This window comes from Tympanuchus pallidicinctus, unplaced genomic scaffold (genome assembly GCF_026119805.1).
Source record: "Tympanuchus pallidicinctus isolate F22 unplaced genomic scaffold, pur_lepc_1.0 scaffold15, whole genome shotgun sequence".
Classification (NCBI taxonomy): Eukaryota; Metazoa; Chordata; class Aves; order Galliformes; family Phasianidae; genus Tympanuchus; species Tympanuchus pallidicinctus.
Genome location: NW_026294669.1, coordinates 36,806,587 through 36,817,223, shown reverse-complemented (window position 1 = coordinate 36,817,223; position 10,637 = coordinate 36,806,587). Strand labels below are relative to the sequence as shown.

General features: G+C 52.0%; 1 long non-coding RNA gene across 2 annotated transcripts; it reads right to left on the bottom strand.

Annotated features, from left to right (window-relative positions):
* Positions 1 to 3,119: 3,119 nt before the first annotated feature.
* Positions 3,120 to 7,888, bottom strand: LOC128076649 (uncharacterized). 2 transcript variants are annotated; one of them, XR_008204564.1, is made up of 3 exons: positions 6,940 to 7,888; positions 6,723 to 6,852; positions 3,120 to 3,434 (listed from the first exon to the last, which is right to left on the bottom strand). It is a non-coding gene; the product is annotated as an uncharacterized LOC128076649 (long non-coding RNA). The 2 variants fall into 2 exon arrangements; XR_008204565.1 differs by having other exon boundaries at positions 3,122 to 3,419; positions 6,708 to 6,852.
* Positions 7,889 to 10,637: the final 2,749 nt, after the last annotated feature.

Here is a 10,637-nt window from a genome sequence, read left to right as displayed (position 1 = left end):
ACGTAGAAACGGAGCGGATTGGAATACGTTTCGTTTAATATTAAGCACAGTGCTCGACACCAGGCATGCAGGTTGCGTCCACGCCTATCGGTGCAGAGACAATTCGTGGTGGTTGTCTTCTTAGTGGCTAAGCGTCTGCATTATGTGACGACAAGAGTCGGAAGTGTAAGCCTCTCAGAAGAGGACCCGGGAAATTCGAGCAGCGACAGATGCTGTGCTGTTTGGGAGCGCATTCGAAAAAAGACTCGAGGGATCCTTCCTGAAGTGCGGACATGAAAATCATGGTCGACAGGATCGCGGCTGGCAGAATGGGCACCTTCTTGGCAGCGGAATGGCACTACTACGCACCCCCGTTCGAAAGCGGCAATAGCGAGAACCGCTCCGGAGCGTTTGCACTCATGTCCGAACATACGCGCTTCTCCCCGGATGCCGCTAGCAGCCTCCAGCAGCGGTCTCGTTTTTTCTCGGTCGCCGGGAAAGGGGGACTGCCACCGGCTGCGTTTCTGCAAGTAGCGGGCTCTTCTGTGCACGTAGAAACGGAGCGGATTGGAATACGATTCGTTTAATATTAAGCACAGTGCTCGACGCCAGGCTCGACGCCAGGCTCGTCGCCTCTTCCCCGCCTTTCTCTTCACTTTCCCCCTGCTTCTTTTCCTTTTTCCTTTTCCTTCTTCTCATGTCCTGTTTTTTCCTTCCAGGTCCCCTTTTTACTGTCCCTTTCCCCCTTTTATCTCTCCTTTTTTTGCCCCTTTTTCCCCCGCTTCTCCTCTCTCCTTTTCTCCTCCTCATCTCCTTTTCTTTTTCCTCCCTTTCTCATTCTTCTTTTCCCCTTTCACCTCTTGTCTTCCTTTCCCTTTTGCCCCCTTTACTCTCCTCTTCTTTGCCCCCTTCTTCTTCTTTTTGCCCCCATCCCCACTTCCCCTTTCACCCCCTTTGCCCCTTTTCCTCCCCATCTCCCTTTTCGCCCCGTCCCCCTTTTTTGTTTTCCTTTTCCTCTTTCTCCCCTTTCCTTTCCCCCCCTCCACCCCATTCCTTTTTCCTTCCCTATTGTACCCTTTTCTTTCGAAGCCGATTCCATCGCAGTGCGATAGCAGCTCCTGCGAGCAGCAGAGCCCCAAGCAGCAGCGCTGCATCTTGGCTCCCATATTGCCCGCTGCTGAGCTCTTCCTGCCCTGGCTCCTCATTGGCTGAGCGCTGCAGGTTCCCCTTTTTGGCAACGCTTCACCACTCGCACAAACAGCCAGCAGACGCACATCTTTGCTGCCCAAACACACGCAGGCCTTCATTGCTTTCTCACCACTGCTATCATCACGAACGTGTGGTCGGAACTTGTGGCCCTCAGGTTTTCAGCATCAACACAGACACAGCCTCTGAATTGCTTCATTCCCCCCTGCCATTCTTGCCCTTCCCGCTGCTCGTCATTCTGCTCATCCGTCCGATTTTCCGCAGCGCTGAGCTTGGCAGGAGGACAGAGGGGAGCAGCTGGGAGCCTCACAGCCTCCTCACGTTCCCACGCAGCAGGACAGCGCTGCTGAGTGCGACGGCCCTGATTCCTCCCTCGTCCCCCTTTTTCCTCCCTTGTCCCCCTTTTCCTTTTTTTCCCCCTCGTCCCCCTTTTCCTTTTTTCCTCCCTCGTCCCCCTTTTCCTTTTGTCCTTCTCATGCACTTCCTGCTATCCCGCCTTTTCCCCGCCTTCCCTCATCTCTTCTTGCATTCTTTGCCCCCTTTTTCTCTTCACATTCCCCTATTCTTTTTTCCCCTTTCCTCTTCTTCATCCCCAGCTCCGCTTCTCCCCCACCTCATGTCCCCTTTCTTCTGTCCCTGTACCCCATTTTTCCCTTTTTTTCCCCACCCCTTTTTTCTCTCTTTTTTCTCTGTTGTTCCCTGTTCCCTTTTTGCTCTTTGCTCTCTCTCTCCTTTCTTCCCCCTCATCCTGTTACAGAAGAGAGTGAAGGAATGATGGACAAGGTGGTGCAGGATGACAGCAGCAGGGTGGAAGCACAGGTGGGTGCGATGAAGCCGGGGGTGGGACTGGGTGGAGCCAGAGCCCAGCCTGAGCTCATGGAAGGGCTGGGAATCGCAGGGCTCAGATGTGTGCCTGGACTTCTGGTGTCAGTGAGGTTGGGTGAGCAGTGAGGTTTGGGAGGGACCGACTTGTTGGCCTTGAGATTGATGCCCAGCTCCTTGCTCGTCGCATTCTGCTCGGCTCGAGGTTCCGGACACAGCTTGCTCTTCTAAGCAGTGTGAGGACTGCGAGAAAGACTTTGTTGGATGCAGCAGGAAAGCACAGCCGCTGCTGGATGCCAGGGTCTGCTCCTGAGGCTCTGCGCCAAGGTACGTGGATCCCTGACATCTCCTGTTTCACACGCTCTCTCAGGTCCTTTGGGGCTTGGTGTCGCTTGTCCCTTGTGCTCACGTTGCTTTCACCGGGTGTTCTTCCTCTCCCCATGCTCAGTTCTGCCCAGTACTGATGGGATGTCAGTGCCCCCTGCTGCTCTTTATAAAATGCAGGGTGAAAGGGGAAGTGGGGATGGGGGCAAAAAGAAGAAGAAGAGGGCGAAGAAGAGGAAAGTAATGGTGGCAAAAGAAAAAGGAAGACGAAGGGAAAGGGGAATAGAAGAATGAGAAAGGGGGGTAAAGAAACGGATATGAGGAGGTGAAAAGTAGAGCGGAGAACAGGTAGAAAAAGGGGCAAAAATGGGGAGATAAAAGTGGGGAAGGGACATAAAAAGAGGGACCAGGAAGGAAAGAACAGGACATAAGAAAAAGGAAAAGGAAAGGCGAAAAGGCGAAGGGAAAAGGCGAAGGGAACAGGCTGCTGCTGAACAATGAGATGCTGGCGGAGGTGGGACGGAGCTGCCCATGGCCAATGAAAGACTGGTGAGGGTGGGACAGCGCTGCCGATGACAAACAGAGGCATATGAAGGCAGGACTGCGCTGCCGATGACAGATAATAGGCACAAGGGGGCGGGATGGCACTGTCGATGACCAATGAGAGACTGGCGAGAGAGGGACGGTGCTGCCGATGACCAACGAGAGGAAAGTGGAGAGCGCATTCCGGAAGGGACAAAGATGTCACTTACCCCTCTGCAAGGATCAGGGCGCAGCAGTGCAGCAAATCAGGGGGGCCAAAAGGCAAACAGCATCTGGTGGGGGACTCGGTACATGGGCAAGGCATGAAGATAGATACCTTTGTGTCCAGGAACACCCACACCTTTACCAGGAACAGGACACGCTCACTGCGGAACCTTGGACGTCCCAAAATGCCTGCTACTTCTGGTGGTGGAGTCACAAATCCTACAAAGAAAGAAGAAAGCCTCACACGCCGTCCTCAACAAAGCGGGTTAGAAAAGAAAGGTGGGCATTGCACAAGCCCCAAGACGAGGACAGCACTCAGCAGAAGCCTGTTTAGGAGATACCTCTGTTTTTGGCACCTCACTTGGTCACAAGTGGGCCCGAGGCTCATGGGAACTCCAGCGAGGCACCGCCAGGCAACATGGAAAAAAGAGAAGAGAAACAGAACACAGAACAGAAGTGTAGCAAATACTACAGGAGCCAAAATGAATTGAACCTGCCATTTATTGAGAGCAAAAAGAAAAAAAAAGAAGAGAGACAGAATGAAAGTGTAGCAAATGCTATGGAAACCAAAAGAAATCAAACCTATCTTTTATTGAGAGCAGCAGGTGGCACTGACATCCAATCAGCACTGGGCAGAGCTGAGCATAGGGAGAGGAAGTACTCCCGGTGAAAGCAACATGAGCACGAGGGACAACCGACACCAAGCCCCGAAGACCTCAGCGAGCATGTAAAACAGGAGACGTCGGGGATCCGGGGGACTGGGCACATCCAGGAACGCCCACACCTGTTGTATTAGGCGCTTGCGCCATCTTCGGGTTGTAACGCGTTAGGACCTCCCCCTCCATATATAAGCATGTGTTCGTTCCATTAAAGCGCCATTTTGCTGTTCACCATATTGGTGTCACCTCGGTAATTGGCCAAGCTGCAGTCTCCCAGAAAAAACGAACAGGTGAAGGTTACAACAAATGGTGACCCTGACGTGATTTCTGGGGGTGAGTCAGCTGTTCTGCCAGCGGTGCAGGATCCCATTGTGGAGCGGGTACGTTATAAAACCCGCAGAGTAGTGGAAGCCCGGGGACGGGGAGGAGTGCGCATTACTCCTTGTCAGGCGGGAGGCTCAGGAAAAAGAGCCAGGATCCCCCGAGAAGCTCGGGGAAGCGCCCGGTGAAGGCTAGAGGCGTGCTTAGCCTGGGGCGATGGAAGCCGTTATCAAGGTGATTCTTCGCACATGTAAGACCTATTGTGCAAGAAGTGTTCCTTCTAAGAAGGAGGTTGCAGCGGTTCTTTCGCTGCTGGAGGTGGAGGGCTTATTGGCGTCTCCCTCTGACTTATACGATCCCGCTAATTGGGATGGGTTCACTGCCGCGCTCTCTAAGAGGGCAATGACTACCCAAAAGGCGGCAGAGTTCAAGGTGTGGGGATTGATTTTGGGGGCGTTTAAGATGGCGAGGGAGGAGAAAATGGCGAGTGATCGAGCTAGGGAGCTGTTAGGGCTGGGGACGGGGGGAGATCTTGTCTCTGCTGCAGGTTTGCTGGAGGGCAAGTCGGGGCCGGTCACCGCAGCCCCGCCCGAGGCATCAGCTTCGACACCAAGAAGGGAGGAAGTCCGGCAGGGATCGTCGGACCGCAGGGACGGAGAGGCTCCATCCCCGCCTCCTTATCCAGCTCAGGGTTTATATCCTTCATTGAAACCCTTCAGGGATGAGGGGGGAGGGGGAGGTGCGGAGGAATGTAACATAGCTTGTTCTACACCTGTTAAGAGGGCAGTGGGGGAGGGCAAGCTGGCCGGAGAGGGTACAGCGCGGCTGGTGAAATGTGAGAGTGGGGGCGGTGCTTCCTCGCTGCCTGACTCTGTTTGTTGCCGCAGCAGCTCCCAAAAGGGGCTGGAATGTTCCACTCCATCTTGTGAAGGATGTGGGTGTGGCATCCCGGTGCGAGCAGCCTCGGGATTCACCCAGGGAGGGCGGGATCCTGCAGTGACTGCCTCATGGGCCCCACCTACACTCACTGACTGGGCTAGGGCGAGGGAGGATTTACGAACGGCAGATCCGACAGCTACGGCATTTGCCCTCCCTGTAGTAGTAAAAACAGAGGGTCCAGCTTGGACCCCTCTGGACTCCAAGGCAATTACTCGCCTTGCGGATTTGGTTAAAAGTAAAGGTCTGCGCTCTCCTGTGACCATGTCGGCAGTAGAAGCTCTTATGGCTTCTAGCCTCCTGCCATATGATGTGGTCAATCTTATGCGTGTCATCCTTGAACCTGTACAATACACCCTGTGGTATGATGAGTGGAATAGGCTGCTTCAGGTTGTGGTGGCCACTGCCACTCGTGACCACCGCCATCCAGCGAATGGCCAGGGCCGGAATGACAGGACTAATCTTGTGTGTCTCCAGGGCCTAGCGGAGGGTATGGTAGGGTCCCCAGAGGGCCAAGCAACAGCACTTAGAGCAGGGGAGTTGGCAGCCCTTACAACCGCAGCTCTTTAGGCCTTGCGAACGGTGGCTATGGTCGCAGAGCCTGTGTTTCCATGGACAGATATCAAACAGGGGCCCTCTGAGTCATTTTCCGACTTTGCGAATCGTTTGATTCGCGTGGTGGAAGGATCCGACCTCCCCAAGGAGGTTCAACCTCTGGTCGTCATAGATTGCCTTAAACAAAAATCGGTGCTGGATGTTCAGCAAATTATCAGGGCAGCACCAGGGACCTTGAATACCCCAGGAGAACTCATTAAGTATGTATTAGATCACCAGAAGGTTGCACCTCTAACCAATGAGGGTTTAGTGACGGCCATGCAAGGGATGGCTGCTTCGGTTAGCTCGGCGGTTAGGACAGCGGTGATGGCAGCTGCTCGGGTTGGGGAAGAAAAGGAAAAGGACCAGGAAAAGGGACCCTTGCTGCCAATGAGAATTACTGTGCTAATGTCGTTGTGCCTCTTTTGTCTGTGTTGGTTGCCGGTGGGAGGTACTCACTTGATCCAGCAGCCTGGGAATTTGTGGGTTACTTGGGCTCGCCAAACAGGGAGGACGGATTTCTGCCTAAGCATGCAATTGGCCACTTCACCATTCCGCACGTGCATTATAGGGGTACCTTTGAATTTTTCTACTGACAACTGTTAAAGGAACATACAAAAAAGATCGGAATACAGGAAGATCCCTTCGGAAATTGGTTGGAGAATTTGTTTGGTGGGATTGGGCCATGGCTTAAGCAGTTGCTTAAAGCGTTAGTAATAGGATTGTTTATATTTTTGGGATTAATGTTGTGTTTGCCATGTATCTTTCGATGTTTGCGAGGTTGTATACAACGAATGACTGAGAAAATGATCTACACGCAATTGGAATATTGTAGAATGCAGGATAATTGGCGCAGCCAATGACCGATAGTAGGCATAAGGGGGCGGGACGGCACTGTCGGTGACCAATCGCAGGCTGGCGAGGGCTGGACGGTGCTGCCAATGACCAATCACAGGCTGGAGACGGCTTGACGGCGCTGCTAGTGACCACTCACAGGCTGGCGAGGGTGGGATGGCGCTGCCGATGACCAATCAGAGTGTGGCGAGAGAGGGACGGTGCTGCCGATGACCAACAGGAGGAACTTCTTATTTTGAAAAAAAAAAAAAAAAAAAGAGATACCTCTTGTTTTGGCACCTCACTTGGTCACAAGTGTGCCTGGGGGTCATGGGAACTCCAGCGAGGCACCGCCAGGCAACATGGAAAAAAGAGAAGAGAAACAGAACACAAGTGTAGCAAATACTACAGAAACCAAAATGAATTCAACCTGCCATTTGTTGAGAGCAAAAAGAAAAAAAAAGCAGAGAGACTGAATGAGTGTAGCAAATGCTATGGAAACCAAAAGAAATGAAACCTACCTTTTATTGAGAGCAGCAGGTGGCACTGACATCCCATCAGCACTGGGCAGAACTGAGCAAGGGGAGAGGAAGAACACCCGGTGAAAGCAACGTGAGCACAAGGGACAAGCGACACCAAGCCCGAGGACCTCAGCGAGCGTGTGAAACAGGAGACGGCAGGGATCCACGTACCTTGGCGCAGAGCCTCAGGAGCAGACCCTGGCATCCAGCAGCGGCTGTGCTTTCCTGCTGCATCCAACAAAGTCTTTCTCGCAGTCCTCACACTGCTTAGAAGAGCAAGCTGTGTCCGGAACCTCGAGCCGAGCAGAATGCGACGAGCAAGGAGCTGGGCATCAATCTCAAGGCCAACAAGTCGGTCCCTCCCAAACCTCACTGCTCACCCAACCTCACTGACACCAGAAGCCCAGGCACACATCTGAGCCCTGCGATTCCCAGCCCTTCCATGAGCTCAGGCTGGGCTCTGGCTCCACCCAGTCCCACCCCCGGCTTCATCGCACCCACCTGTGCTTCCACCCTGCTGCTGTCATCCTGCACCACCTTGTCCATCATTCCTTCACTCTCTTCTGTAACAGGATGAGGGGGAAGAAAGGAGAGAGAGAGCAAAGAGCAAAAAGGGAACAGGGAACAACAGAGAAAAAAGAGAGAAAAAAGGGGTGGGGAAAAAAAGGGAAAAATGGGGTACAGGGACAGAAGAAAGGGGACATGAGGTGGGGGAGAAGCGGAGCTGGGGATGAAGAAGAGGAAAGGGGAAAAAAGAATAGGGGAATGTGAAGAGAAATAAGGATGGGGGGAGAAAAAGGGGGCAAAGAGTGCAAGAAGAGATGAGGGAAAGCGGGGAAAAGGCAGGATAGCAGGAAGTGCATGAGAAGGACAAAAGGAAAAGAGGAACGAGGGGCAAAAAAAGGAAAAGGGGGACGAGGGAGGAAAAAGGGAAAAGGGGGACGAACGAGGGAGGAAAAAGGGAAAAGGAGGATGAGGGAGGAAAAAAAGGAAAAGGGGGACAAGGGAGGAAAAAGGGGGACGAGGCAGGAATCAGGGCCGTCGCACTCAGCAGCGCTGTCCCGCTGCGTGGGAACGTGAGGAATCTGTGAGGCTCCCAGCTACTCCCCTCTGTCCTCCTGCCGAACTCAGCGCTGTGGACAAACAGCCGGAAGAGCAGAACGACGAGCAGCGGGAAGGGCAAGAATGGCAGGGGGGAATGAAGCAATTCAGACGCTGTGTCTGTGTTGATGCTGAAAACCTGAGGGCCGCAAGTTCCGACCGCACGTTCGTGATGAGAGCAGTGGTGAGAAAGCAATGAAGCAATGAAGGCCTGCGTGTGTTTGGGCGGCAAAGATGTGCGTCTGCTGGCTGTTTGTGCGAGTGGTGAAGCGTTGCCAAAAAGGGGAACCTGCAGCGCTCAGCCAATGAGGAGCCAGGGCAGGAAGAGCTCAGCAGCGGGCAATATGGGAGCCAAGATGTAGCGCTGCTGCTCACAGGAGCCGCCATTGCACTGCAAACGGAATCGGCTTCGGAAGAAAAGGGGACGATGGGGAAGGAACAAGGAATGGCGTGGAAGGGGGGAAAGGAAGGGGGAGAAAAAGAGGAAAAGGAAAACAAAAAAGGGGGACGGGGCGAAAAGGGAGATGGGGAGGAAAAGGGGCAAAGGGGGTGAAAGGGGAAGTGGGGATGGGGGCAAAAAGAAGAAGAAGGGGGCAAAGAAGAGGAGAGTAAAGGGGGCAAAAGGGAAAGGAAGACAAGAGGTGAAAGGGGAAAAGAAGAATGAGAAAGGGAGGAAAAAGAAAAGGAGATGAGGAGGAGAAAAGGAGAGAGGAGAAGCGGGGGAAAAAGGGGCAAAAAAAGGAGAGATAAAAGGGGGAAAGGGACAGTAAAAAGGGGACCTGGAAGGAAAAAACAGGACATGAGAAGAAGGAAAAGGAAAGGGGAAAAGGGGCCGGGGGAAGGTGAAGGGAAAAGGCGGGTTGAAGGCGGGTAAAAGGCGGGGAAGAGGCTGCTGCTGACCAATGAGATGCTGGCGAAGGTGGGACGGAGCTGTCGATGACCAATGAAAGACTGGCAAGGGCGGGACAGCGCTGCCGATGACCAATGAGAGGCACATGGAGGCGGGACCGCGCTGCCGATGACCAGTGAGACGCTGGATGGGCGGGACAGCGCTGCTGATGACCAATGAGAGGCTGGCAGGGGCGGGATGGCGCTTCTGATGACCAATGAGAGGCTGATGGGGCGGGACGGTGCTGCCGATGACCGATAATAGGCACAAGGGGGCGGGACGGTGCTGTCGATGACCAATGAGAGGCACATGAGGGCAGGAGGGCACTGCTGATGACCAATCACAGGCTGGCAAGGGTGGGAAGGCGCTGCTGATGACCAATGAGAGCCTGGCGAGAGAGGTACGGTGCTGCCGATGACCAACGAGAGGAAAGTGGAGAGCGCTTTCCGGAAGGGACAAAGGTGTCACTTACCCCTCTGCTAGGATCAGGGCGCAGCAGTGCAGCAAATCAGGGGGGCCAAAAGGCAAACAGCATCTGCTGGGGGACTGGGCACATGGGGAAGGCATGAAGATAGATACCTTTGTGTCCAGGAACGCCCACACCTTTACCAGGAACAGGACACGTTCACTGCGGAACCTTGGACTTGCTTGTGATTTGATACTATGTCCATCATTACCTGCTAGTCAAATGAGCCTATGAAAGTTCTAATGGAAATGTTGTCTTGCTGCATAAGGGAGAGAATTAAATCGTTCTAGCCAGATTTACTGGAGCTGCATTGAAATCCATCTCTTTCGGAAACATTTCAAGGACATGAACAAGCGTTGTAATTCAACAGAGAAACGCACTGCCTCTGAGGCAGAGCAAACTAGTTTCTTGCAGTGAACAATATTGCAGTGTCGCAGCATGGGTTTTGAATTCTATTTCAGTGAAGGAACTCCAAGAAACAAAAACACATTCATAACAAGCTTCCGCCTGCAATAATGGAAGTCTTGAAATTCTTGGTTTTAGTGTGCTAAGTGAACAGATCTTCTTTTATTCTGTAAACTAGAGGGTTTTCTTTTTGTTTTGTTTTGTTTTAATTAAGACTGCAAATTATGTAGAGGAGAAAGTCACTAAGAACACTAACGAATGAGAGAAAAAAAAACAACACTGGTATTTACTGTTAATGCAGTTCCTTCTTCGATACTGATGGTAAAAGAAAGTGTATGACTTCCTAAGTCCTCTTATAAATTTTCCCGATCCTCATTTCTTTGTAGAAAGCATTTGATCCTTAGTTTGCACTTTCTCAGCAAAAGCCAATGTGGTTTTCAGAATAAACAAATGTCTTCAAATCAATATGCTCACCGAGTCTCATACTTCTGTGAGCCTACTGCCAGTGTATCCTGTCAAAGATAAAGTGAGTTACTGTCTGGTGATTTAAAAATTCTGAATATTCTAAAGTAGTCAGAATATGATGGCTGCTACTTATCTGAACAGTGTTTCTTTATGGTAAGCAGAGTAATGGGACGCAGAAGTAAAACCTAAGTCTATACTAGAGAAATTTCACCATACGAATACTGTTCATACCTAGCAATTCCATAATCTCCTATCTTCATCATAGGTAGGAATGTTGAGCTTTTCTTTTACTATGTGTTGAGTAAAACTGCATTTTACATGTATTAAACAGATGTTAATCTGCTCATCAGACTTTTCTAAATAGAGTA